Source organism: Phyllobates terribilis, unplaced genomic scaffold (genome assembly GCF_046119375.1).
Source record: "Phyllobates terribilis strain yellow unplaced genomic scaffold, ASM4611937v1 Scaffold_2__4_contigs__length_985480577, whole genome shotgun sequence".
NCBI classification, from domain to species: domain Eukaryota; kingdom Metazoa; phylum Chordata; class Amphibia; order Anura; family Dendrobatidae; genus Phyllobates; species Phyllobates terribilis.
This window is the reverse complement of record NW_027362762.1, coordinates 27,373,183-27,398,815: the sequence shown is the minus strand read 5'-3', so window position 1 is coordinate 27,398,815 and position 25,633 is coordinate 27,373,183.

Below are 25,633 nucleotides of genomic sequence, written 5' to 3'. Positions count from 1 at the left end.
TGATGGCGGGAGGCAGTTCACATCTAAGCAACAGCTCTGGGAGGGTATTCTGTCCTCATGCAAAACAATTGAAGCAGAAACCATCCAAAACCTGACAAATTCAATGGACGAGAGAGTTCAGAAGCTCCTTTCGAACAAGGGGTCCTATGTGAAAATGTAACATCACCTAGAATAAAGTTTTGAGTTGAAAACTGTTTGATTTCAGTTTCTAACAACCTGCTAATGCTTATAATTTCAAAAATGACCATTTTTTTGGTCTTTATTAAAATGAAAAGGTTGATCGAAAAGTTTGGGGGATCTAAGAGTGTGGCAACCCAGTAGTCATGATTACTTCGAATTCTGACAATATGAGGGTCATGCTGCAGGTAGTGCAGCAAGAAGGCACTTATGTGCCTTGCGCATCTCGGAGCCCCAAAATTATTTTCCGGGCTAGATGCAGCTAAAAATTATTTTTAATTTTAAATCTGGTGAAGCTTTATTATAGATGGCCTAATAGGATCAGTGCTGCACACTGCTACAAAGCCCAAATTATTTTCCAGTCAAGATACAGATAAACATGATTAGTAATTTGAAAGCTTAAAACGGTTGGTAGGGTGATTTTAACCAATCATCAAGCTTTTACTCTCCCCAGGATGACACAGGGGTAGAAAAGTCGTTTCGGATCCATGATTTGTTCCTCTTTATGAACGTGAGTCTGTCTACATTATCAGTGGAGAGCCGCGTGCGCTTATCTGTCAGCACACCACCAGCAGCGCTGAACACACGTTCAGACAGAACGCTGGCTGCGGGGCATGACAAGATCTCCAAGGCGTAAGTGGCTAGCTCCGGCCATTTATCCAGATTGGAAGCCCAAAAAGAGCAAGGGTCCAGTGACACAGTCGTGGCTTCAATGTTTACTTGGAGATACTCCTGTACCATCGTCTCTAGGCGTTGACTATGTGTCAGACTTCTTGTCTCCTGTGGCCTTGCAAAGGATGGGCTAAAAAAGTGGTGAAATGATTCCGCAAAATTGATGTTACCAGCAGATACTGTGGTTCTGTTACGGTTTGAGTGCTGAACACTTGACGGTCCCACGGTTGGCAAGTTGGAACTGTGAGATTCACTACGTGCACCACTGGTATTTTGTGGAAAAGCACATGTAAGATTCTGCAACAGTCTCTGCTGATACTCCTGCATGCGTGCATCCCTGTCTATGGCAGGAATAATTTCTGCAAATTTACTTTTGTACCGGGGATCTAACAGTGTGGCAACCCAGTAGTCAGGATTATTTCTAATTCTCACAATTCGAGGGTCATGTTGCAGGTAGTGCAGCAAGAAGGCACTCATGTGTGTTGCGCATCCAGGAGCACCAAGTCCCTGTTGTGTTGATGGCGAGGTAACAATCATGCTTCCTTCCTCTGTCCTCTCCCACCAACCTCGCACAACAGAAATGTGATCAAGGTCTCCCTCATCTGATGAGTCTTCCATCAGTTCGTCCTCCACTTCTTCCTGGGCTCCTGCACCTTCCTCACTAGTTTGGCTGCTACCATGCGCCCTGGTAAAACCATCTCCCCCACCCTCACATGCCTGCCGCCTTGGTGCTGCCGACCGTCTGGACCTTGCAGATGTTAGCCCTTCCGCATACAACTCCTCCTCCTCTACTTCCTCCACCTCCTCTTGTGCCACCACCTGACTCCGAATTCTGTTTAACATGTGCTCCAGCATGTAAATCACCGGAATAGTCATGCTGATAATGGCATCGTCAGCACTAAACATCTTCGTCGCCATTTCAAAACTGTGCAGAAGGGTGCATAGGTCCCTGATCTGAGACCACTCCTCCAGCGTGATTTGCCCCACCTCTGAATCTCGTTGGCCCAGGCTATACGTCAGAACGTATTGCACCAGGGCTTGTCGGTGCTGCCACAGTCGCTGCAACATGTGCAGAGTTGAATTCCACCGGGTAGGCACATCGCATTTTAGCCGGTGAAGTGGCAGGCCCAACGACTTCTGTAGAGATGTAAGTCGCTGAGCTGCGGGATGCGAACGGCGGAAGTGAGCACACAGCGACCGTGCCCTCTGCGGAAGGCCATCTAGTCTGGGATAGTGGGCTAAAAATTGCTGGACAACCAGGTTCAACACGTGAGCCATACAAGGCACGTGTGTGACATTGCCCCGGCGAAGGGCCGCACCCAGGTTTGCAGCATTGTCGCACACGGCCTTCCCTGGTTTCAGGTCCAGTGGAGACAACCATTCATGAAATTGGTTCTCCAGAGCTGACCACAACTCCTCAGCTGTGTGACTCACATTTCCCAGACATTTCAATGTAAAAACCACCTGATGACGTTGAGCCCTACTGCCAGCATAGTAAGGAGGTGTGCAGGATCCCTTCTGCGCAGTTAGAAAGCTTGTGGCATGACCAGACAGGCTTTGGGTGCAGGTGGAAGACCGAGAGGAGGTTGAGGAGGCAGAAGCAGTGGAGGAACTTTGACATAAAGAGGATTGACGCACAACTCGTGGGGACGGCAAGACTTGGACAGCAGCCCCTTGTCCTGCTGTCACCATAGTTACCCAGTGCCCAGTCAGCGACATGTAACGCCCCTGTCCATGCCTACTCGTCCAAGTGTCTGTGGTGAAATGCACCCTGTCACACACAGAGTTTCTCAAAGAAGCGGTGATGTTATGTGCGACATGCTGGTGGAGCGCAGGCACACCTTTCTTTGAGAAGTAGTGCCGACTGGGCATCTGGTACTGGGGCACTGCGATGGACATAAGGTCTCGAAAATCCTCTGTGTCCACCAGGCGGAAAGGCAGCATTTCTGTAGCCAAGAGCTTGCAGATGGTGAAATTCAACCTCTTAGCTTTCTCATGGCTAGGAGGAAATGGTCTTTTACTTGTCCACATCTGAGGGACCGAGGGCTGGCTATTGTGCTTAGACGGGGTTGATAAGGGTGTCCCCGGAAAACTGCCGGTCTGTGAGGAAGATGCAGGCGGACATGTTAGGTTGCCTTGATCCGAAGGTGGTGCTATCGATGTCGGACAGCGCTCAACACCAGCTGGTGTTACCACCTCCAAAGAAAATGATGACCTGCCAATCACGCTGGCTGTTGCGGGTAAAGAGGTGGCAGGTCTGTGCCCCAAAACAGGTGTGACTGCTGTCCCCCCAGTCACAGAGGATGAAGAGGCCGCGGATGCACAAGATATGGCAGACGATGGTTGGCCCGGCCGGCTAGGCCGCATTGTAGCATACTGAGCTTCCCACTGCAACTTATGCTTCATGTCCATGGGCCGGTTCATGCATGAAGTACTCAAACTATGTATTTTTTGGCCTCTACTTAGCTTTTGCTGACAAATGTTACAGATAACACGAGTTGGGTCATCTTTATCGATCTGAAAAAATGCCCAGGCTATGCAAGGCTTAGCACCCATGCGACCTGAAGAGCCACCACGACTTGTGGTGAGAGGCAGAGTTGTGTTTGAGGATGCAGTTGTTGACGTGCTTCCAGTACTACGTCTCTGTCCAGGAAGGCGCAACCTGACCTCGTCGTCACTAGCATCTTCCTCCACCTCCTCTGCTGACCTCATCTCTTGGCTGACTGTGGGTTGACATTAAGTGGGATCTCCGACCTCATCATCATCACCCTGTGCGTTATCACACCCGTCGTCCTCAGAGCCAACCTGTTCCTGCCCTGACAAAAAACTAAAGTTGTCGCTCCAATCAGGTATTTGAGTCTTATCATCGTCTTCCTCATTGTCTCCACCAACAGGAGTTACAATTTGGGAATGAGGGTCTACATTATGGTCAGAACCTTCTGCGTCTGGTCCTGGATCCGACTTATAAAGATTCTGGGCATCAGTGCAGATCATTTCCTCGTCTGGATTCACAGAAGCGCTGGAGTCGACCTCTGATTCCCAGGCTATAGTATGAGTAAACAGCTCTGCAGACTCAACCATCTGTTCTACCTCATACTCAGACGGGCAGCTGGAGATTTGGGAGCTGTGAGGAAGCAAGTGCGATTTGGGTGACACCTTTGAGGACTGGAGTATTTGTGATGTTGAAGTTGATGTGGAGGAGAGCCCACTTAAAGGAGCACTTGATATCCGTTGAAGCACCTGCTGTTTTTGTGCCTCATCTGGAATTTGTAGCGATTGGCGTGGCCGTAAGAAAGGGATCTTATCACATTGTCCGCTAAAAGAAGTAGACATTTTAGTTTGGCTGGAAGATGGTCTTTCTTCTGCAGATGTTACTGTTGCTTTAACACCTACCCCACGGACACAACCTTTTTTCCCCTTCCCAACACGCCTATTCCCCTTTCCACCAGCAGCAGGCCTTTTTCCACTCATTTTGGTGGTTAACTAATTCACAACTCTGGAGTTGTTTGCACAAAAAAACAATGGATGGTAACCGAGCAGAGCTGAGTGGCCAAACTGTGGTATTAGGCCAAAACTATTGGCTGGGTTAGATGCAGAAAAAAATTATTTTGAATTTGCAACCTGATGGAGGTCAGTATAGATGGATTAATAGAACAAGACCCACACACAGCTAGAAGCCCAATATTTTTTCAGAGGTAGATGCAGGAAAAAAATATATTCAGTTTGCAACCTGATGGAGGTCAGTATAGATGGACTAATACAACAAGTCCCACACACAGCTAGAAGCCCAAATATTTTTTCAGAGGTACTGTAGATGCAGATAAAAATTAGTTTTAATTTGCAACCTGATGGAGGTCAGTATAGATGGACTAATAGAGAAAGTCCGACACACTACTAGAAGGCCAAATATTTTTTCAGAGGTAGATGCAGAAAAAAATATATTCAGTTTGCAACCTGATGGAGGTCAGTATAGATGGACTAATAGAGAAAGTCCGACACACTACTAGAAGGCCAAATATTTTTTCAGAGCTAGATGCAGAAAAAAATTATATTCAGTTTGCAACCTGATGGAGGTCAGTATAGATGGATTAATAGAACAAGACCCACACACAGCTAGAAGCCCAATATTTTTTCAGAGGTAGATGCAGAAAAAAATATATTCAGTTTGCAACCTGATGGAGGTCAGTATAGATGGACTAATACAACAAGTCCCACACACAGCTAGAAGCCCAATATTTTTTCAGAGGTAGATGCAGAAAAAAATATATTCAGTTTGCAACCTGATGGAGGTCAGTATAGATGGACTAATACAACAAGTCCCACACACAGCTAGAAGCCCAAATATTTTTTCAGAGGTACTGTAGATGCAGATAAAAATTAGTTTTAATTTGCAACCTGATGGAGGTCAGTATAGATGGACTAATAGAGAAAGTCCGACACACTACTAGAAGGCCAAATATTTTTTCAGAGCTAGATGCAGAAAAAAATTATATTCAGTTTGCAACCTGATGGAGGTCAGTATAGATGGACTAATAGAGAAAGTCCGACACACTACTAGAAGGCCAAATATTTTTTCAGAGCTAGATGCAGAAAAAAATTATATTCAGTTTGCAACCTGATGGAGGTCAGTATAGATGGATTAATAGAACAAGACCCACACACAGCTAGAAGCCCAATATTTTTTCAGAGGTAGATGCAGAAAAAAATATATTCAGTTTGCAACCTGATGGAGGTCAGTATAGATGGACTAATACAACAAGTCCCACACACAGCTAGAAGCCCAATATTTTTTCAGAGGTAGATGCAGAAAAAAATATATTCAGTTTGCAACCTGATGGAGGTCAGTATAGATGGACTAATACAACAAGTCCCACACACAGCTAGAAGCCCAAATATTTTTTCAGAGGTACTGCAGATGCAGATAAAAATTTGTTTTAATTTGCAACCTGATGGAGGTCAGTATAGATGGACTAATAGAGAAAGTCCGACACACTACTAGAAGGCCAAATATTTTTTCAGAGCAAGATGCAGAAAAAAATTATATTCAGTTTGCAACCTGATGGAGGTCAGTATAGATGGATTAATAGAACAAGACCCACACACAGCTAGAAGCCCAATATTTTTTCAGAGGTAGATGCAGAAAAAAATATATTCAGTTTGCAACCTGATGGAGGTCAGTATAGATGGACTAATACAACAAGTCCCACACACAGCTAGAAGCCCAATATTTTTTCAGAGGTAGATGCAGAAAAAAAAATATTCAGTTTGCAACCTGATGGAGGTCAGTATAGATGGACTAATACAACAAGTCCCACACACAGCTAGAAGCCCAAATATTTTTTCAGAGGTACTGTAGATGCAGATAAAAATTAGTTTTAATTTGCAACCTGATGGAGGTCAGTATAGATGGGCTAATAGAGAAAGTCCGACACACTACTAGAAGGCCAAATATTTTTTCAGAGCTAGATGCAGAAAAAAATTATATTCAGTTTGCAACCTGATGGAGGTCAGTATAGATGGATTAATAGAACAAGACCCACACACAGCTAGAAGCCCAATATTTTTTCAGAGGTAGATGCAGAAAAAAATATATTCAGTTTGCAACCTGATGGAGGTCAGTATAGATGGACTAATACAACAAGTCCCACACACAGCTAGAAGCCCAAATATTTTTTCAGAGGTACTGTAGATGCAGATAAAAATTAGTTTTAATTTGCAACCTGATGGAGGTCAGTATAGATGGACTAATAGAGAAAGTCCGACACACTACTAGAAGGCCAAATATTTTTTCAGAGCTAGATGCAGAAAAAAATTATATTCAGTTTGCAACCTGATGGAGGTCAGTATAGATGGACTAATAGAGAAAGTCCGACACACTACTAGAAGGCCAAATATTTTTTCAGAGCTAGATGCAGAAAAAAATTATATTCAGTTTGCAACCTGATGGAGGTCAGTATAGATGGATTAATAGAACAAGACCCACACACAGCTAGAAGCCCAATATTTTTTCAGAGGTAGATGCAGGAAAAAAATATATTCAGTTTGCAACCTGATGGAGGTCAGTATAGATGGACTAATACAACAAGTCCCACACACAGGTAGAAGCCCAAATATTTTTTCAGAGGTACTGTAGATGCAGATAAAAATTAGTTTTAATTTGCAACCTGATGGAGGTCAGTATAGATGGACTAATAGAATGATGCTATGCCCAAAAGATTTTACTTCACTAGGTGCAGTAAAAAAATTGGTATTCTATACACAGGTGGTATATCTTGCAACACAGATAGGCTACTCCACTGACTAACACACTCTGCAATAGGCCAAAAAGGATTAGCTTTGCTAGATTCAGCCAAATGCTGTGAAAAAACTTGCACAGCACTGGCACAGACCAGCCTGGCAAAAACTGATAGGAACTGATGTAACCTAGTCCTGAAAAGGACTCCAATTACAATTAGTCTTTACTCCCACAACCTATCTATTTAAGAGCACAGACCTCCCTCATAAAAGTCGTAGGAAATGCTGTAACCTAGTCCTTAAAAGGACTGCAATCACAACTATTCCCTACTCCCAAGCTATCTGTAGATTTGTGCGAAAATTGGCTTGAAATTAACAAGGTATAGCGCACACAGCAACAGCGGTGCCGTCTAACACGCAGCTGCAGCAGTGAGAAAATGGTGGCGACGGGGAAAATGGCTTGGTCTTATAGGGCAAGGACATGTGACATACACTGCCAATGACACATGCCCTTGCTTGTGTGAAAAAAAGCACTTCGCTCCGTGTGTGCGCTGCTGATAGGCTGACAGATTGCACCTCCCCACTGCAAATACGGGAAAGAGAAAAAAAAATGGAGATCTTCATTGTTCCTGCAGAGATCCATCCCCTGCCCCTCCCCCCGCCCAGCTGTACACTCAAACTGCGTATTAACATTAATTTTCATCATTACTGAGAAAAAATCCAGTTATGATTTTGGTGCACGAACAGTTATCGAACATAACCTCGAACAGCCGAATTTTTCTCAAATTGTTCGTGTTCGCCGAACGGCTCGAACACCGCCCAAAACAGCTCGAATTTGAGATTGGCGAACAGTTCGAGTAGAACAACGCTCATCTCTACTCACATCCACCAGGACACGCAATATAACTGCCATTAACTCATGCAGTACTAGGGGAAATAGCACAGTTAAAGTTACAGCAGCATCTAGAATAGACCACAGATACTTAGCGCTAGACAGCGCGTGACAACCATTCCCGCATTACACAAGCACGTGTACCACATTAGCCTCAAGTGCTTGTGGGCAGGGACGGTACATCTCGTTGACGGCACACTGGGTTAATATAGTGGAAGCCGGGACCCAGTCGGACATTGGGACAGAACACGTCCTCCCGATGGAGAGGATTGCGGGCCCTGGGTCAATCAGGGTTGCCCCCATGTCAGAGAAATATTGTGTCAGAGAAGTATTGAAAATATTCTCTTTCTTTCTTTCTTCACCTGAAGCCCCCCTCATCCCTTCCTTCCACTTTTTGTCCCAAGACAAGAGCTAGCAATTGACCACTTGTCAGTACAAGAGCTATCTCCATGTAAATCTCAGCACAAAACCCCAATTAGCACACTCATGAGTAAGGCCTTGTAGGCAAATGCTGGCAAGATAGGTGTCACCAACCTAATTAAAATGCGAGGGTCTTTTCCCCCTGAAAAAGGCAGGTGGAAATTAATCGCAGGCTTGCCATAAATCTACAAATGCCCGTGGAAATTGCGTTCCCGGGATTTCAAAGAGAGTTAACAAAAATCTCCAGATACTTCGGAACCGAAAACGAAATATGAAATATTGTAAGTTCCATACGTCCGACAATAACGGGACCTATATTTTTAGTGGCATGGTTAGCCAAGGAACGTATGCATATTCTCTCATTGCTGTAAGCCAAATCAGGGAGCTGTGGCGCAAAGGTAGCAAAATAGCAGACTGCAACTATATCATGTGTGGTCTCTAAATGAAGATAAAATCATAATAGAACATATGGTACCACTTTTGCACTTCTGAGATCAACCAGCGGATAAGTTATCCCAAAAAACAGGTTTTTAATACAAACATGAAGGGTGGAGCCCGAGCCCACATGAGGTCAGCACAGGGGGTTGTGGGCAAGTCTCTTCTTTCAGCATAAAATAGTTTGCTGAGGTTGGAGATTCATTCATTGCGGGAGTACATATTTAATATATGCAATGGATCCTGTTCGATAACAGTCTAATCAAATCTGGAATGCCCTCCCCCAAAGTCATACGCTACCAGAACTCAGGCGCCCGCCCAGGACTGCATTATATGTCAAATCTGAACGGTGGTGGCAGATAATATTAATAATGGGGCTATCATGAAGCTGACAGTCACAGTACGGGGGCGTAAACACCTATTTCATGTATTGGAATCCGGAGGTGTGACCCCATACACCCACTGGTTGCTTGCCGATACCTAAGCAGTAGTGATGGGCGAGCACTAAAATGCTCGGGTGCTCGTTGCGTGGGTTGAGCAAATTGGAATACTCGGGTGCTCGACCCGAGCAACGAGCCCAATGTAAGTCTATGGGAAACTCGAGCATTTTTCAGGCTGCTCCCTCCGGCGGTCTGCAGAGGGCCTAAGAATTGCCCAAATTGATGGGAACAGTGCTCAAATTACATGTGAACAGCATGGGGAAGACCACTGGAAGCATTTCTGACTCTCAGGTCACTGCTGTCAACAATGTTGTCAGAGGTACAGTATTATGCCACTTTTACGGACTCACAATAAAACATACAAAAACGAATCCAAAATGGATTTTCCTGGGAAATATGTTAAGGAACATCCTTTCCAGGGTAATGACTTGTATATAAGGCAAAGTAAATGACCAAAAACAAAAATACTCCTCCACACCTTGGGCTATGTTTACACGTAGCGTTTTTGGTGCATTTTTGCACTTTTGCATTGCTTTCAACTGTGGAGGAGTTCTGAAGCTGCCAACACTGCTTTGAGACATGTTGGAGCCATTTGCGCCACTGGATCCAATTTACTGGAATAATATCCGATGGGTCTCATGCGGCCTCCATGTTTTTTTTGTGCCAAAACTTCTGAGGCATGGCCACACTCTTCAGAGACAAATAGAAAGTATGGAAATTCATAGTTGGGAATCCCCAGTGCAGGGGCTGAAATGATGAGTTCTTCAACTGGTCCATTGCATCTTCAGCTTGTTGGTCAAAATGCAGGTCAAGCTCAGAAGAGTGGACCCGATCATATAGAGGTTGCATGAGAGCTGACACATTAGGGATCCACTGCCTGCAGTATGTGACCATTCCCAGGAAAGCTTGGAGTTGTTTGACAGTTCTTGGGTACGGGATGTCACGGATGGCAGTTTTCCGCTCTTCAGTGAGATGCTTGGTACCTTGGGATATGCAATGACCCAAAAACACAACTTTGGTACAACACCATTGTAGCTTTCACAGAGTAACTTTGCATTCGATGGTGGCCACAAATTGGAGCAAAGAATAGCTGAACCTGTGGCAAGTTTGGTCGTCGGGACATCAGAGGAGTAGATCATCGACATATTGTATCAATGTGACTTCAGGGTTCTCACTCTTCCAGGGTTGGAGACAGGTAGTTAAGGCCAGTGTGAAGTGATGAGGAGAGTTCTGAGCTCTTTGAGGCATAACGGTCCAGGTGTACTGTACCCCACTGTGTGCAAAAGCAAAAAGATACTGACAGTCTGGATGCAGAGGCACACTGAAGAAGGCGTTTGCCAAGTCGATTACTATAAAATGCGTTGCCTCAGGGGGAATTTCACTGAGTAATGTATGTGAATTTGGCACCACTGGGGTCTCCAGGATTGTAACTGCACTCACAGCTCTCAGATCTTGCACCATCCTGAATTTATCCGGTTTGCCTCTTGCAGTTTTCTTCTTCACTGGAAACAATGGAGTATTTGCAGGAGAAACACAGGGAATTAATGCTCCTTTCTTGAGTAATTCTTGGATCTGGGCATCTAATGACGCTTCTTGGGCTGCTTTCAGTGAGTACTGTGGGAGTCTGGGGATCCATGCACCTTCTTTCAGGAAAACTTGAACTGGCGGGACAGGCAGCCGGCCTATTTCATCAGGACCTTGAGACCAGAGTTCAGGTGGTATGAAGTCATGATAATGCTGTGGTATGGCGGTTGTTGCAAATTGGATGACACACAATGGGAGGGCATGTACCTTTGTTTGTTCCCTCTAATGATAAAGGAGTAGAGACATCTAGATGCATTCCATTCTCATCATATGATATCTGAGCATTTAACTTCTGGAGTAGATCTGCTCCCAACAAATTAAGCGGGCAGGTGTCTGAATTGAGCAATCTGGCCAGCAGCTTCTGTTCTTTCCCAATAGGCAATGGAAATGTTAGTCGGGATGAGTGTGGTTTTCCATCCACTCCCACACATGAAAGGAAATCATCAGATATAAGCGATTCACAGGGAAAATCTCTTGACTGTATTACTGATCTGGCTGCACCCATGTCTACTAGGAAAGGTAAAGTTCTGTCCTTTACATCAATTTTGACAGTAGAAATCAGTCCAGATTTAGTGGGGGCATTTTCAACTGAGGTCAAGGTGAGCACGGGTTTGCCACTGTCCTATGCATGTTAATTTTGATTTTCCCCCGCAAACCGGTGTGGTGGGTCCCTGTTATTTTGGTACATCTGTTGCAGTGGCTGGTCTCTGTAATTCTGCACAGGTTCTCTTGGCGTTGTCTCATACTCTCTCTGTGGTGGCTGCCGTGATGGTTGTTTATACTCTTGGCGGGAGTACCTTGGATTCCCTTGGTAGCGTGGAGAATCTCTTCTTTCAAATTGCAGGTTGTAGGAAAGTGGCATTGAGCCATAGAAAGGATCCCCTCTATTCTCCGGACATCCTCTTCTGAAATGCCCTGGTTGATTACAACGGTGACAGATTGGTTCCCTTAGTCTTAAACTCGGTCCTCTGTACATTTGTGGAGGACCCATCCATTTTGGGGTTGAGCGGTATAGTTGTTGTGGGTATCCTGGGGGATATGGCAACTGTTCTTGTTGATTATCTGCAGGTTGATAAACTGCTAGAGCAGCTGGAGTAGGAGCAGGAACAGTAGTCGTGTAGGTGCTGGAGTAGGCTCTGGAGCAGGCCTTGGTACAGCATCCAATTGTTTCTCTATAGCTTTAGCAATGAGGAGTACCTTTCGCGGGGACACGTCCACGTATTCTGGCCTGGAGTCTGTAAGCTTCGCTGAGATTTCCTCTCCTAACATATGTAGTGACTAGAAGATTCTGTTGGATCCTCTGACCTTCATTGAATCCTTGATCCTTGAACAGAGTATAGATTCTGGTGTAAATTTTTATTTTTTTTGACATTCTCCCCTGATTCTTGAGTACAGTCCGATACACTGGTAGATGAGTCTGTGAGCTGCTCCTTAGCCCATTGCTGAAGTTGTTGTCGAAAAGCTCCTCCTGATTGGTAAGTCTCCTTGTCTGTCACTTGGCTGTCATTCAGAGCTACTTGAATTATTGGCAAGAAGGCATCTCCCGCTTTAATGCTAGTGATTTCATGAAGATCTTTCCAAGTGTCTGAATAAGTGACTGTCTGATTCTTCTGTAGAATGCCATAGGGTGTCTGTCTGGGTCAGGTAGTTGTCTAATCACTGGATAAAATTGTGAAGGTGTGAATGCCACATATTTATTATGGTAATCTGGCACTGGAGATTCTGACTGAGAAGATGTTGAGGGAGATACTGGCAACACAGCAACAGGAGTTGGGCTAGTTTGTCTAGGAAATGGTTCATTCGGATTATCTTCTGAGGTCATCTGGAGGCTGAGTGGGTCTGATCTAGCTGTGGCACTTTCCACAGCTTGGGTGAGAATTTGAGATTTCTGATAGTCATTGCTGATTAGTTTTATCTCCTCCAACATAGTTATTCTTCTATACTCCAGTATAGCTTGGACTATCGCTTGAGCACAGGAAATCCATACATTCCAGAACTTATAGCAGGAAGAGCAATAGAAGTAAGGTTCCTTGTTCCAACATAGTTCAGAATATTGTTGACTGTAGCTCTAAGTTGTGTCACACACTGATCATGATGATCTTCATCATACACATTCCGGGTGTAGTGAGTATTACGGCCTGTATTCTGGGTGTGCCAAGATGGCCGCCACCAGAAGGAAGCACCCTACAGGAAGGGTGCGTTCCACTGGGAAAGAGCACACCCACTGACATCTGGTCAGAGGCCGGAGGTGATGCAATGGGAGTAGTAACATGGCCGCTGCAGGATGAGGATGGGGCACTAGAAGTGGCTTGGGTAGTAGCGAGGGGTGAGCCTCTTGGACAGGGCGCGTGACATGCATCATAATAATCTGCTGACAATGGATTCTGCTGGCCACAATTAGAACACACCCAACAACAATTCATTGCGCCGCCATTATAGGGCGGTGGCATGGTGGGGAGGAGAGGAACAGAGTGAGGTCTGGGATGTGGTGCCCCGCATGCAAGAGAAGTATCTCTATTATAAGGATTCTGCTGACTGCAATTTGTACAGGTCAATACCCCCCGTCCGCCATTATCGAGCGGTGGCTGGAGAGCAGTATCTTTGTAATACACATAACATTGTGTCTTTCCCTTATTGTCTGTATTTTCTTCCTCCACCCACCCTTCTTTTGACAAATTCTCTGCTGTTCTATACCAAGCCAAGGCTGTTTGTAACAATCCTTTATCTTCTAGCTTGCCCTTTTTTCTTCTTCATAATTTCTTGCTATTCTAGCAGCTGTAACCAGCCCTTATCTGGTAGCTCGCATGTTTTAGTTAACTGTTTAAGTTTCTGCACATACTTTTTTCCCTTCTTTCGACAAACTCAGCGCATCCTTTTTCCACATGTATGCACTTTGCAACAGCTCATTATCTTCCAGTTTTCCCGTTTTCACAAATTGCTGCATTCAACATCTCATACTGTAACCTACCCCCCGGGTACAACCCACACAATGACATTACTCTTTTGGTTTTCTCTACATATTTCCTTCCTTCTCTTCTAGCAACTATATCTTTGGGGTCCTGTCGCTCTTGATCGAGCGCCCCCTGCGATACAAACAGTGTCTTTAGTTTTTTCATGATTTTGGCTCCAGGCGTGCCGTCCCCTTAGACTTATGATCAGACCAGGCAGCTGATACACAAGTAGAATTGTAATAGGTCCCTACACTACCTACCAAGCACTGAATTGATTCTTTTACGACTTAATGAAGCACTGAACACCCTGCGCACCCACGTCCTAGTGACGTCTTAATATACGACTTAACGATGCAGTTGGCTCCCCGTGTATTCCACGTTTTAATAGAGGATTGGTTAACCCCGCGTGCCCGCGTCCTAATGACGTCTTAATACACGACTTATCAGCAACAACTAATGGGACGGGATGCCTAAGATACCACAGAGCAGCAGTTAGCCAGGAGCGACTACACACCAAAGTTCTTGGAATCACACAGCGGGGACCCGCCCAGTCGCACGGGGCTGTCCCTAAGGGCCAATCTAGACACCACAAACTCACAGAGACCGCTCAAAATACGATTAAGTACTACAGATTCATTAAATCTGCAGACTTACCGTATTCAGTGATGAGAGTTGACCAGGTTCTCGCTTTGAGCAGTCCCTGCTCGTCTGTAGGTGGTCCGGTGATGGGCACCCCGAGACCTAGAGTTCCCCTCGAGTGTGATCCGAGTCATGGCACCATTTGTGGAGGTTTCACCAATTTAAGATACACTAGGTAATAGTGTTGAGCGAGTATGTTCTATTAACCCTTTCGCCGAGTATGCTTGGGCCGAGCTCCGAGTATTTATAGCTGCTCGGTGATAAGGTTAAATCGCTCCCATGTGTATGATTTGCAACTGTTTGACAGTTTTATTACATGTGAGGAATGTCTATTTCTTACACATTCCTCACATGTAATAAAGCTGTCAAACAGTTGCATATCATGCACACGGGAGCGATTTAACCTTATCACCGAGCAGCTATAAATACTCGAAGCTCGGCCCGAGCATACTCGGACAGAACGTACTCGCTCAACCCTACTAGGTAACTGCTCTCCTCCAAATTAAAGATGTCCGAGTGCTTGCAGAGAAGCTAATTAACCAAATCTGCTAATCTGGTTGAAAAACTTCACTCAGAGACTGAACCACTCAAATGGCATACTTTATTACGTAGACATGGGGTTATATAGTATTCTCCTTCTAGGTGGGTTTAGTAAAATTCATTGCTCTTTCTGATAACTCGGCACACTGTAATTTGATCATCCATGTATCTTTTGACCTTAGTAACGCCTTAGGAATTCTGATGGGAGGGGTGAGTTTGTCTCTCAGCGCCATCTTTGCCAACTCGACATGAATCTCTCTGTTATCAGCCATGCACATGCATACATCATTCCCAGGAAATCATTTAGTTGTTCATGTCTACAAATTAGAACAGAAGCTGTTAGTTACAGTATATATTCATTAACTATTAACATAATCCATGTGCATATACACATTTGCATACATACATACACATAGATTATTCCATCATCTCTATATTAATTCACACTATTAGGTAATCTATTAAAAGAAACTAATTGAAATTCTATAATATATATATTTTACCTTGACATAACCGTGACAAATGCATTCACGGGAAAATGTCATTTTAACATTTTACAACCTTATCTGGCCATGTGCTGTGTGAGACATGATCAGACACATCCTGTTTCATTTATGAAGGAGGGACTCTGAAAGTTACAAAGCCTATATTTATAGGGTCATTAGGCGGCCTTTACTACTCTTAAAGGGTCAGCAGTCGGCCCTCGCTATACTTAGAGAGCCATCAGCCGGCCATGCTTTGTTATTCCCATTACTAAAGAGTAGGTCTCCTATACAGTTATTGTGTATGCAGTGAGTGGCAGGTCTGACCAAAATTTGGACGCACCCCAATACCCCTTTGAAAATTTGGACACACCTCAATACCCCTTTGAAAATTTGGACGCACCCCAATATTGAAGAGACTTAGAGAAGGGCCTCCTGAAAACAATGTTTCCATTATTAGGAAGTGGGTCTCCCATACTGTTTGCCTATGCAGTGAATGCAAGGGCTGCCAAAAATTTGGACCTACTCCAATGCCCCTTGGAAGAGACGTAGAGGAGGGCCTCCTGAAAAAAAATGTTCCCATTATTAGGAAGTGGGTCTCCCATTGTGTTTGCCTATGCAATGAATGCAAGGGTTGCCAAAAATTGTGAGGCACTCCAATGCCCCTTGTAAGAGACTTGGAGGTCAGAGGGCTTCCTGAAAACAATGTTCCCATTATTAGGAAGTGGGTCTCCCATTGTGTTTGCCTATGCAGTGAATGAAAGGGCTGCCAAAAATTGGGAGGCACTCCAATGCCCTTTGGAAGAGACGTAGAGGGCCTCATGAAAAAATGTTCCCATTATTAGGAAGTGGGTCTCCCATAGTGTTGGCCTATGCAATGAATGCAAGGGCTGAAAAAAAATTGGGAGGCACTCCAATGCCCCTTGGAAGAAATGTAGAGGGCCTCATAAAACAATGTTCGCATTAGAAAGGAACAGGTCTCCTATACTTGTAATGCCCATGCACTAAGTGTATGGGCTGACAAACATTTACCCCTGGGGGGTATACATGAACATACTGTATAAATTTTTTTTTTTACGGGCATCATAAAGACCCTTTAAAAAAATTATATGGGTGTTGCATCACGGACCACGGTCACCCTGGTGATATGGTGGTGGAGGATGAGGATGAGGAGAAGGAGGAGGACAAGAGCAAATAGCCAAAATCAGGAAGCGTATGCCCATGTGTGGGTGTGAAAAGGTGCATGGGAATATACCTCCCAAGAAAAGACACTGGATTTGAGTTTATGTTACTCTGCTATCATTCGTTGGTGTTGAGAAGTCTGGCCCAATCCAGCCCTTGTTCATTTTTATAAGAGTCAGCCTGTCAGCATTTTCAGTTGACAGGAGGATGCACTTATCAGTTATAATTCCACCAGCGGCACTAAAAACCCGCTGTGATAAAACGCTAGCGTCAGGGCAGGCCAGGACCTCCAAGGAGTAGAGAGCTAGTTCTTTCCACGTATCCAGCTTGGATACCCAATAATTATAAGGCACAGAGGAATCTTGGAGGACGTTGGTACGGTCGGCAAGGTACTCCCTCAGGATCTTCCCAAACTTTGCACTCCTTGTGAGAGTTGCCCGTGCCTCAGGGCCTGTGCGATGGGAGGGGCTAAGAAAATTCTCCCAGAACTTTGACAGTGTTCCCTTGCCTCTGCTGGATTGGAGTTGTGTCTCTCTCACCTGTAGTCCTTGGTAGCCCAACGAACTGTGACCTCTGCCGCCAGGGTTTTCAGATGGGAATTTTTTTAATAGCTCCGCAACAAGGGCCTTCTGGTACTGCCCCATTTTTGTAGAACTGTCCGCCTCAGGAATAAGAGATATAAAGTTCTCCTTGTAGCGTGGGTCTAGAAGTGTCACCAACCAGTAATGACTGTCACCCAAAATTTTGGGAACGCGAGGGTCATGGGAAAGGCAGGGTAACATAAACTCAGCCATGCGTGCCAGACTGCTAACAGGCAAGACTTCCATGTCCTCACAAAGAGGACGAGTGACCATGCTCTCCTCCTCCTCCTCTCTGTCCTCAGGCCATCCACTCTGAACAGACGGTATGACAGTTGTGCAGGTAGTACCGTCTGAAATTAGCTCTGGTTCTTCCTCCTCTTTCTCATTGTCACTCAATCCATGTTGGGATGAGATGAGGCTGGGCTGTGTGTAATCACCCTGTATGGTTCCTTGCTCCATCTTATCGTGCTCCACCTGCAATGCATCCTCTTTGATTGTGAGCAGAGAGCATTTCAGAAGACAGAGAAGCGGGATGGTGATGCAAATTATGGCGTCATCGCCGCTCACCATCTTAGTGGAGTCCTCAAAGTTTTGGAGGATGGTACATATGTCTGACATCCATGTCCACTCCTGAGGTCTTATTTGTGGAGTCTGAAATGAATACCGACGGCGTTGTTGATGCTGGTACTCAACAACTACCCTTTTCTGCTCACAAATCCTTCCCAACATCTGCAGTGTAGAGTTCCAATGGGTGGGGACATCACACACCCCTCTGTGAGCCGGAAGCTGCAAACTCTGCTAAAACATGGCAATGGCAGCGGAAGCTGTTGGTCACTTTCTAAAATGGGCACACAGACGGCATACTTTAACAAGCAGATCCGGCAGCTCCGGGTAGGATTTGAGAAATTGCTGATCCACGAGGTTAAGCACATGGGCCAGGCATGGTAAATGTGTGAGTTTGCCTTGCCTCAGAGCTGCCACCAGGTTCCGGCCATTGTCACACACGACCATGCCTGGCTGTAGGTTCATCGGTGTGAGACACAGATTTGCCTGCTCTTTCAGAGCTGTCCACAACTCTTCAGCATTGTGCGGTTTGTCACCTAAGCATATTAGCTTCAGCACAGCCTGTTGCCGCTTGGCTGCGGCCATGCTGCAGTGCTTCCAGCTTGTGACTGATGTGGTCTTTTCGGAGATGGAGGCTGAAGAGGAGGAGGAGGCTGAGGAGGATGAGGTGCAGGAGCTGTAGACTGTGGGGGCAACCCTGATTGACCTAGGGCCTGCATTCCTTGGCGTCAGAAGCACTTGTTCCGTCCCAAGGTCCGACTGGGTCCCGGCTTCCACTATGTTAGCCCAGTGTGCCGTCAGCAAGATGTACCGTCCCTGCCCACAAGCACTTGTCCATGTGTCCGTGGTTAAGTGGACTTTCCCAGTAACTGCGTTGTTGAGGGCACGGCTAATGTTTTGGGACACGTGCTTGTGTAATGCGGGGATGGCACACCGGGAGAAATAGTGGCAGCTGGGGACTGAGTACCGAGGAACGGCCGCTGCCATCAGGTTGCGGAATGCTTCCGTCTCCATGAGCCTAAAAGGCAGCATTTTGAGAGCAAGCAGTCATGAAATGTGGGAAGTTAGTAGTGTGGTCTGTGGGGCATTGACTGCGTATTTGCGCTTGCGTTCCAAGGACTGGGGTATGGACAACTGAACGCTGCGCTGGGACAAGGACGTGGACGTGCTTCCTGATGCTGCTACTTGAGAGTGTGCAATGACAGGTGCAGGGCAGGCGGCATCTTCGCATGCGCCATGGACAGGGGAGTGGCTTGCATGCACAACAGCGGAAGAAGAAGTGGTGCCTCCCGCAGACACTGTTCCTGGACCCTGGGGTTCGGCCCACAAAGTCATGTGCTTTGCTGCCATGTGCCTGATCATGCTGGTGGTGGTCAGGCTGGTAGTTTTGCCACCCCTGCTGATGTCTTATCATGCGTCACCTCTTGTGACACTTTCCCACCGTTGCCTTCATGTGACCGTGGCTGCTCAAATATTTGGGCATCGCTACATGCGATCTCCTCTTGCCCCGCTTCAAGTGGACTGGGCGAGAGGCCCGAATCTATAAATGGAAAAGTGAACAGCTCTTCGGAGTGTCCAAGTGTGGGATCAGTTGTCTCTGGGCACTCAGCATGGTGGGAGGAAGGAGGTTCAGGGTGAGGAATATGCGGTCCAGACTCAGGGCTACTGAGACAATCTCAGCTTGCCCATTTTAAATGGAGGACAATATCTTCCACACTCACTACAAATGACTGAATTTGGAGCGAACTTATATGTGATCCATGTGACAGACAAACCACAGCTTTAAATAGCTGGCCTGTAGGTAACTCTTTTAAACAGCAAACTGGTGTCAATAGCTTCACTGACACACTGAAACAAATTTTTAATGGAGGCCAGAAATGGCAGTATTTTTTGATGTGTGGGTAGCTATTTTGGAGAGTGCCCTCCAAATTTTGGCAGCCGTTGCTTCACTGCATAGGCAAACACTATGGGAGACCCACTTCCTAATAATGGAAATATTGTTTTTAGGAGGCTCTCTGACTTCTACGTCTCTTGCAAGGGGCATTGGAGTGCCTCCAAATTTTTGGCAGCCGTTGCTTCACTGCATAGGCAAACACTATGGGAGACCCACTTCCTAATAATGGGAACATTGTTTTTAGGAGGCTCTCTGACCTCTACGTTTCTTGCAAGGGGCATTGGAGTTCCTCCAAATTTTTGGCAGCCGTTGCTTCACTGCAAAGGCAATCACTATGGGAGACCCACTTCCTAATAATGGGACCATTGTTTTTAGGAGGCTCTCTGACCTCTACATTACTTGCAAGGGGCATTGGAGTTCCTCCAAATTTTTGTCAGCCCTTGCAGTCACTGCATTCGCAATAACAGTATAGGAGACCCACTCGTTAATAATGGGAACAACAAAGCATAGCCGGTTGATGGCTCTCTAACAATAGAGAGGGCCGACTGTTGGCCCTTTAAGAATAGTAAGGGCCGCCTGATGGCCCTATAAAAATAGGCTTTGTGACTTTCAGAGTCCCTCCATCATAAATGAAACCGGATGTGTCTGATGATGTGTCACACACCACATGGCAAAACAAGGTTGTAAAATGTTAAAATGACATTTCCTGGTGAATGCATTTGTCTTAAAAAATAATGAAAAAAAAAAATGGATCTTTCTTTAGTATAAAAACCAGAGTCGCCAATGTAACCTCAATGTAATCACATTATTCAGCTCCTGCATCTCTTCCTCCATCTCCGAAATGACCACATCTGTCACAAGCTGGAAGCACTGCAGCACTGACTTGGCCAAGCTGCAACAGGCTGTGCTGAAGATAACATGCTTAATGCTTAGGTGAAAAACCACCCACCGCTGCAGAGTTGTTGAAAGCTGTAACACAGCAGCCTGATCTGTGTCTCTCACTGCTGAACATTATGCCAGGCATGGTCGTGTGTGACAATGGGCGCAACCTGGTGACGGAGAAATGACAGTGGTAGTAGATACGGTTTCCCAAAAGTCAGTCCTTTCACCGAGCTAAAAAATATGGCTCTGGTGAAATACAACTCACCAACAAGCTGTGGACTGGCTCTGTACCGTCCCTGGCCACATTAATTTGTCCATGTGTTTGTGGTTAGGCGGTCCTTCCCAGTAAGTGCACTGGGTAGGGCACGTGTAATATTGTAGGACCCGTGCTTGTAGAAGGTGGAGACGACACCGGGAGAAATAGTGGCGGCTGGGGACCGAATATGGACACCCGGCCACCGCCATGAGGTTGTGGACAGCTTCCGCCTCCACGAGCCTAAAAGGCCACATTTCAAGTGCAAGCAGCTTTAGAGGACTTCCTGGGAGAAATGACAGCTGGAGTAGATACCGTTTCCCAAGTTCATTCACCAAGCTAAAGAATATGGCTGTGGTGAAATACAACTCTCAGCAAAAAAACCTGTGGACTGGCTCCGTACCATCCCTTGCCACATTCACTTGTCCACGTGTTTATGGTTATGTGGTCCTTCCCAGTAAGAACACGGGGGAGGGCACGGGTAATGTTGTGGGACCCGTGCTTGTGGAAGGCGGAGACGACACCAAACGAAAGAGTGGCAGCTGGGGACCAAGTATGGACACCCGGCCGCCGCCGGCATGAGGTTGTGAAAAGCTTCGCCTCCATTAGCCTACAAAGCCACATTTAAAGTGCAAGCAGCTTTAGAGAACTTCCTGGGAGAAATGACAGCTGGAGTAGATATGGTTTCCCAAATCCTTTCACCAAGCTAAAGAATATGGCTGTGGTGAAATACAAATCTCAGCAAAAAAAAGCTGTGGACTGGCTCCGTACCATCCATGGCCACATTCACTTGACCACGTGTTTGTGGTTAGGCGGTCCTTCCCAGTAAGTCCACTGGGGAGGGCACGGGTAATGGCGTGGGACACTTGCTTGTGGAAGGCGGAGACGACACCGGGAGAAATAGTAGTGGCTGGGAACCAAGTATGGACACCCGGCCGATGCCGGCATGAGGTTGTGAAAAGCTTCTGCCTCCAAGAGCCTAAAAGGCCACATTTCAAGTGCAAGCAGCTATAGAGGACTTCCTGGGAGAAATGACAGCTGGAGTAGATACGGTTTCCCAAAAGTCAGTCCTTTCACCGAGCTAAAAAATATGGCTGTGGTGAAATACAACTCACCGACAAGCTGTGGACTGGCTCCGTACCGTCCCTGGCCACATTCACTTGTCCACGTGTTTGTGGTTAGGCAGTCCTTCCCAGTAAGTGCACTGGGGAGGGAACGGGTAATGTTGTAGGACTCGTGTTTGTGAAAGGTGGAGACATCACCTGGACAAACAGTGGCGGCTGGGGACCAACTATGGACACCCGGCCGCTATAAAGTTGTGGACAGCATCTGGCTCCATGAGCTTAAAAGGCCACATTTCAAGTGCAAGCAGCAGTCAAAAATTTGGCAGTATAGTATTGCAGCCTGTGGGTGGGTGGCTGGCTGGCTGCATACTTGCGCTTGCATTCCAAGGAATGGGGTAGGGACAACTGAACGCTGCGCTGGTACAAAGACGTGGATGGTGATTGTTGCAAGTCTGAAACGACAGGTGCATGGCGGGATTCATCTTCACATGCACCTAGGATCACTTATGATGGGCACACTTTTAGGCAGTGACCTGGGAGTCAGAGATGATTCCAGGAGTCTTCCCAATGCTGTTCCCATGTCTTTTCAGCACTGTATGCATGTGTCTGATGATGTGTCACACACCACATGGGCAGATAAGGTTGCAAAATTTTAAAATGATATTTCCCAGTGAATGCATTTGTCTTGGTTGAAAGCAATGCAAAAGTTCAAAAACGCATCGAAAACGCTACTTGTGAACATAGCCCAAGGTGTGGAGGAGTAATTTTGGTTTTGGTTTTTTATTTTGACTTATATACAAGTCATTACCCTGGAAAGGATGTTCCTTAACATATTTCCCAGGAAAATCCATTTTGGTTTCGTTTTTTTATGTTTTATTGTGAGTCTGTAAAAGTGGCGTAATAGCTCTGACAACATTGTTGACAGCAATGACCTGGGAGTCAGAAATGCTTCCAGGGGTCTTCCCCATGCTGTTCCCATGTCATTTGAGCACTGTTCCCATCGATTTGGGCAATTTTTAGTCCCTCTGCAGACTGCCGAGGGGAGCCGCCGGAAAAATGATCGCGTTTCCCATAGGCTTACATTGGGCTCGTTACTTGGTCCGAGCACTCGAGTATTCCAATTTGCTCGACTCGAACAACGAGTACCCGAGCATTTTAGTGCTCACTTGTCACTAAAAGCCATCCACAATTTCCTTCTCAGGAATTTTATTTGGTAGACTGAATGGCTGCCCAAATACATTAGTTTCTCACAAAGGAGCTGAAGATACTGAATGGCAGTAGGTGCAAGTTTCTCCAGCATGCTAGATATCAGAGGGAGAACAGAGAGGGCAGCACAGTGGCTCAGTGGTTAGCACTGCAGCCTTGCAGTGCTGTGGTCCTGCATTCAAATCCCACCCACCAAGGACAACATCTTCAAGGAGTTTGTATGTTCTCCCCGTTTTTGAGTGGGTTTCCCCTCAGTAAAAACGCAGCCATAGAGTGTCCGGGAACCTTCCCACAGACTTTTCTTAGCCAGGGCTGCTTCTCGGCAGGGTTGGACGGGCCCACCAGAGAACCAGACACTTCTCCTGTGGGCCCTGGCTTCTCCTTCAGGAGAGTTCATAGCGCAAACCTTGCAGCTGCTATGGGGCTCTTGAGTGGGGGAGAAAGGTGGGCCCTCAGAGAATCAAATCCTCTGGTGGGCCTAATGTTCTTTAGTGACACTGCTTCTCGTTGAGAGTTGTATTTCACCACAGCCATATTCTTTAGGTCGGATGAAAGGACTGGCATACAGGGAAACCGTATCTACTCTGGCTGTCATTTCTCCGTCACCAGGTTCCGCCCATTATCACACACGACCATGCCTGGCTTTATGTTCAGCGGTGAGAGCCACAGATCAGGCTGCTGTGTTATAGCTTTCAACAACTCTGCAGCGGTGGGCGGTTTGTCAACTAAGCATTAAGCATATTATCATCAGCACAGCCTGTTGCCGCTTGGCCGAGGCAGTGCTGCAGTGCTTCCAGCTTGTTACTGATGTGGTCATTTCAGAGATGGAGGCCGAACAGGAAGAGGAGGAGGTGCAGGAGCTGTACAATGTGATTACATTGAGGTTACATTGGCAAGTTTGGTTCTTACACTAAATCCTAGATCCTGCTGTGTTTTTATTTATTTATTTTTGTTTTTTTACGTCTCTTCAAATGCGTATTGGAGTGCGTCCTAATTTTTGCCAGCCCTTCTAATTGCTGTATATATGGAATAACAGTATAAAAGACCCACTCTTTAATAGTGGGAAGGACATTTCAAATAGATTCTATCTTCTAGAATATTACCTGTCTTATCTGAAATTCGTTTACAGGTAAGGTATCTATTCTATTCCCTATCGATAACGCTGTTAGATGCATTTACAATAGGGAGAGGTGCTAGGTGTTATCATCAGCTCAAGATGAGTGTTCATTCTGGTTGCATAAATCTCTTCCACTGTCCATAACTTTTTTTTTATTATTGTTTCTTTGGCCTTATATTCAAGTCATTACCCTGGAAAGAATGTTCCTTAACATTTTTTCCATTTTAGCTTGTTTTTTGTATGTTTTTTTTTTGTCAGTCCTCAAAAGTGGTGTAATACTCTGACAACATGGTTCACAGATATGCTATTTGTCAGCGACCAACTGTGAATAGGTTTGAACACACAACTGCCATACTTTAAATGGAGTGTAATATCTGACACGTTCCCAAAAATGTCTGTATTATTACGGCAGTAATATGGGATCAGGTGTGATGACCACGGTTTTAAGCTGTGGAATTTTAGTATACAATTTTTCAGCGACCAAGTGTGAATAGGTTCAACAGCACACAGCTGACTGACTTTAAATGGAGGGTAATATTTGGCACGCTCCACAAAATGTCTGTATTATTATGGCAGTAATATGGGATCACGTGTGACGACCACGGTTTCAGGCTGTGGTATTTTAGTATAGTATTGTTCAGCGACCAAGTGTGAATAGGTTAAACAACACACAGCTGGCTGACTTTAAATGGAGTGGAATATTTGGCACGCTCCACAAAATGTCTGTATTATTACCACAGTAATATGGGATCACATGTGATGATAGAAAATTGTCTCTGCTTACACAATTCAGCAATGTGAATAAAATAAATAAAATGCCTGCATTCTGCTAACAAGCAAATGGAGCAGCAAAATGTACTGTATTGATTTTTAAGCTACTAATCAGGATAAGGATGAAAAAAAAATGAGCCCTGGCCCCTGATATCTGTAACAGCAGGAGCAGACAGAACGTGCAATGAATCCTATTGTGCTATATAGTGCTCACAAATTTCTCTGCCTGCCTAACACCTGCTATCACCACTGAATATATGCAGCTGGATTAGTCCTCAGAAGGACTCTTAGTTCAGAAGGATATGTATCTTGGTGTGGAATACCTATACCTAGCTATTACACCCCCAATTCTGTCTTTCACACAGCAATAGAGATGAGCGTTGTTCGACTCGAACTGTTCGCCAATCTCAAATTCGAGCTGTTTTGGGCGGTGTTCGAGCCGTTCGGCGAACACGAACGATTTGAGAAAAATTCGGCTGTTCGAGGTTATGTTCGATAACTGTTCGTGCACCAAAATCATAACTGGATTTTTTCTCAGTAATGATGAAAATTAATGTTAATACGCAGTTTGAGTGTACAGCGGGGTGGGGGGAGGGGCAGGGGATGGATTTCTGCAGGAATAATGAAGATCTCCATTTTTTTTTCTCTTTCCC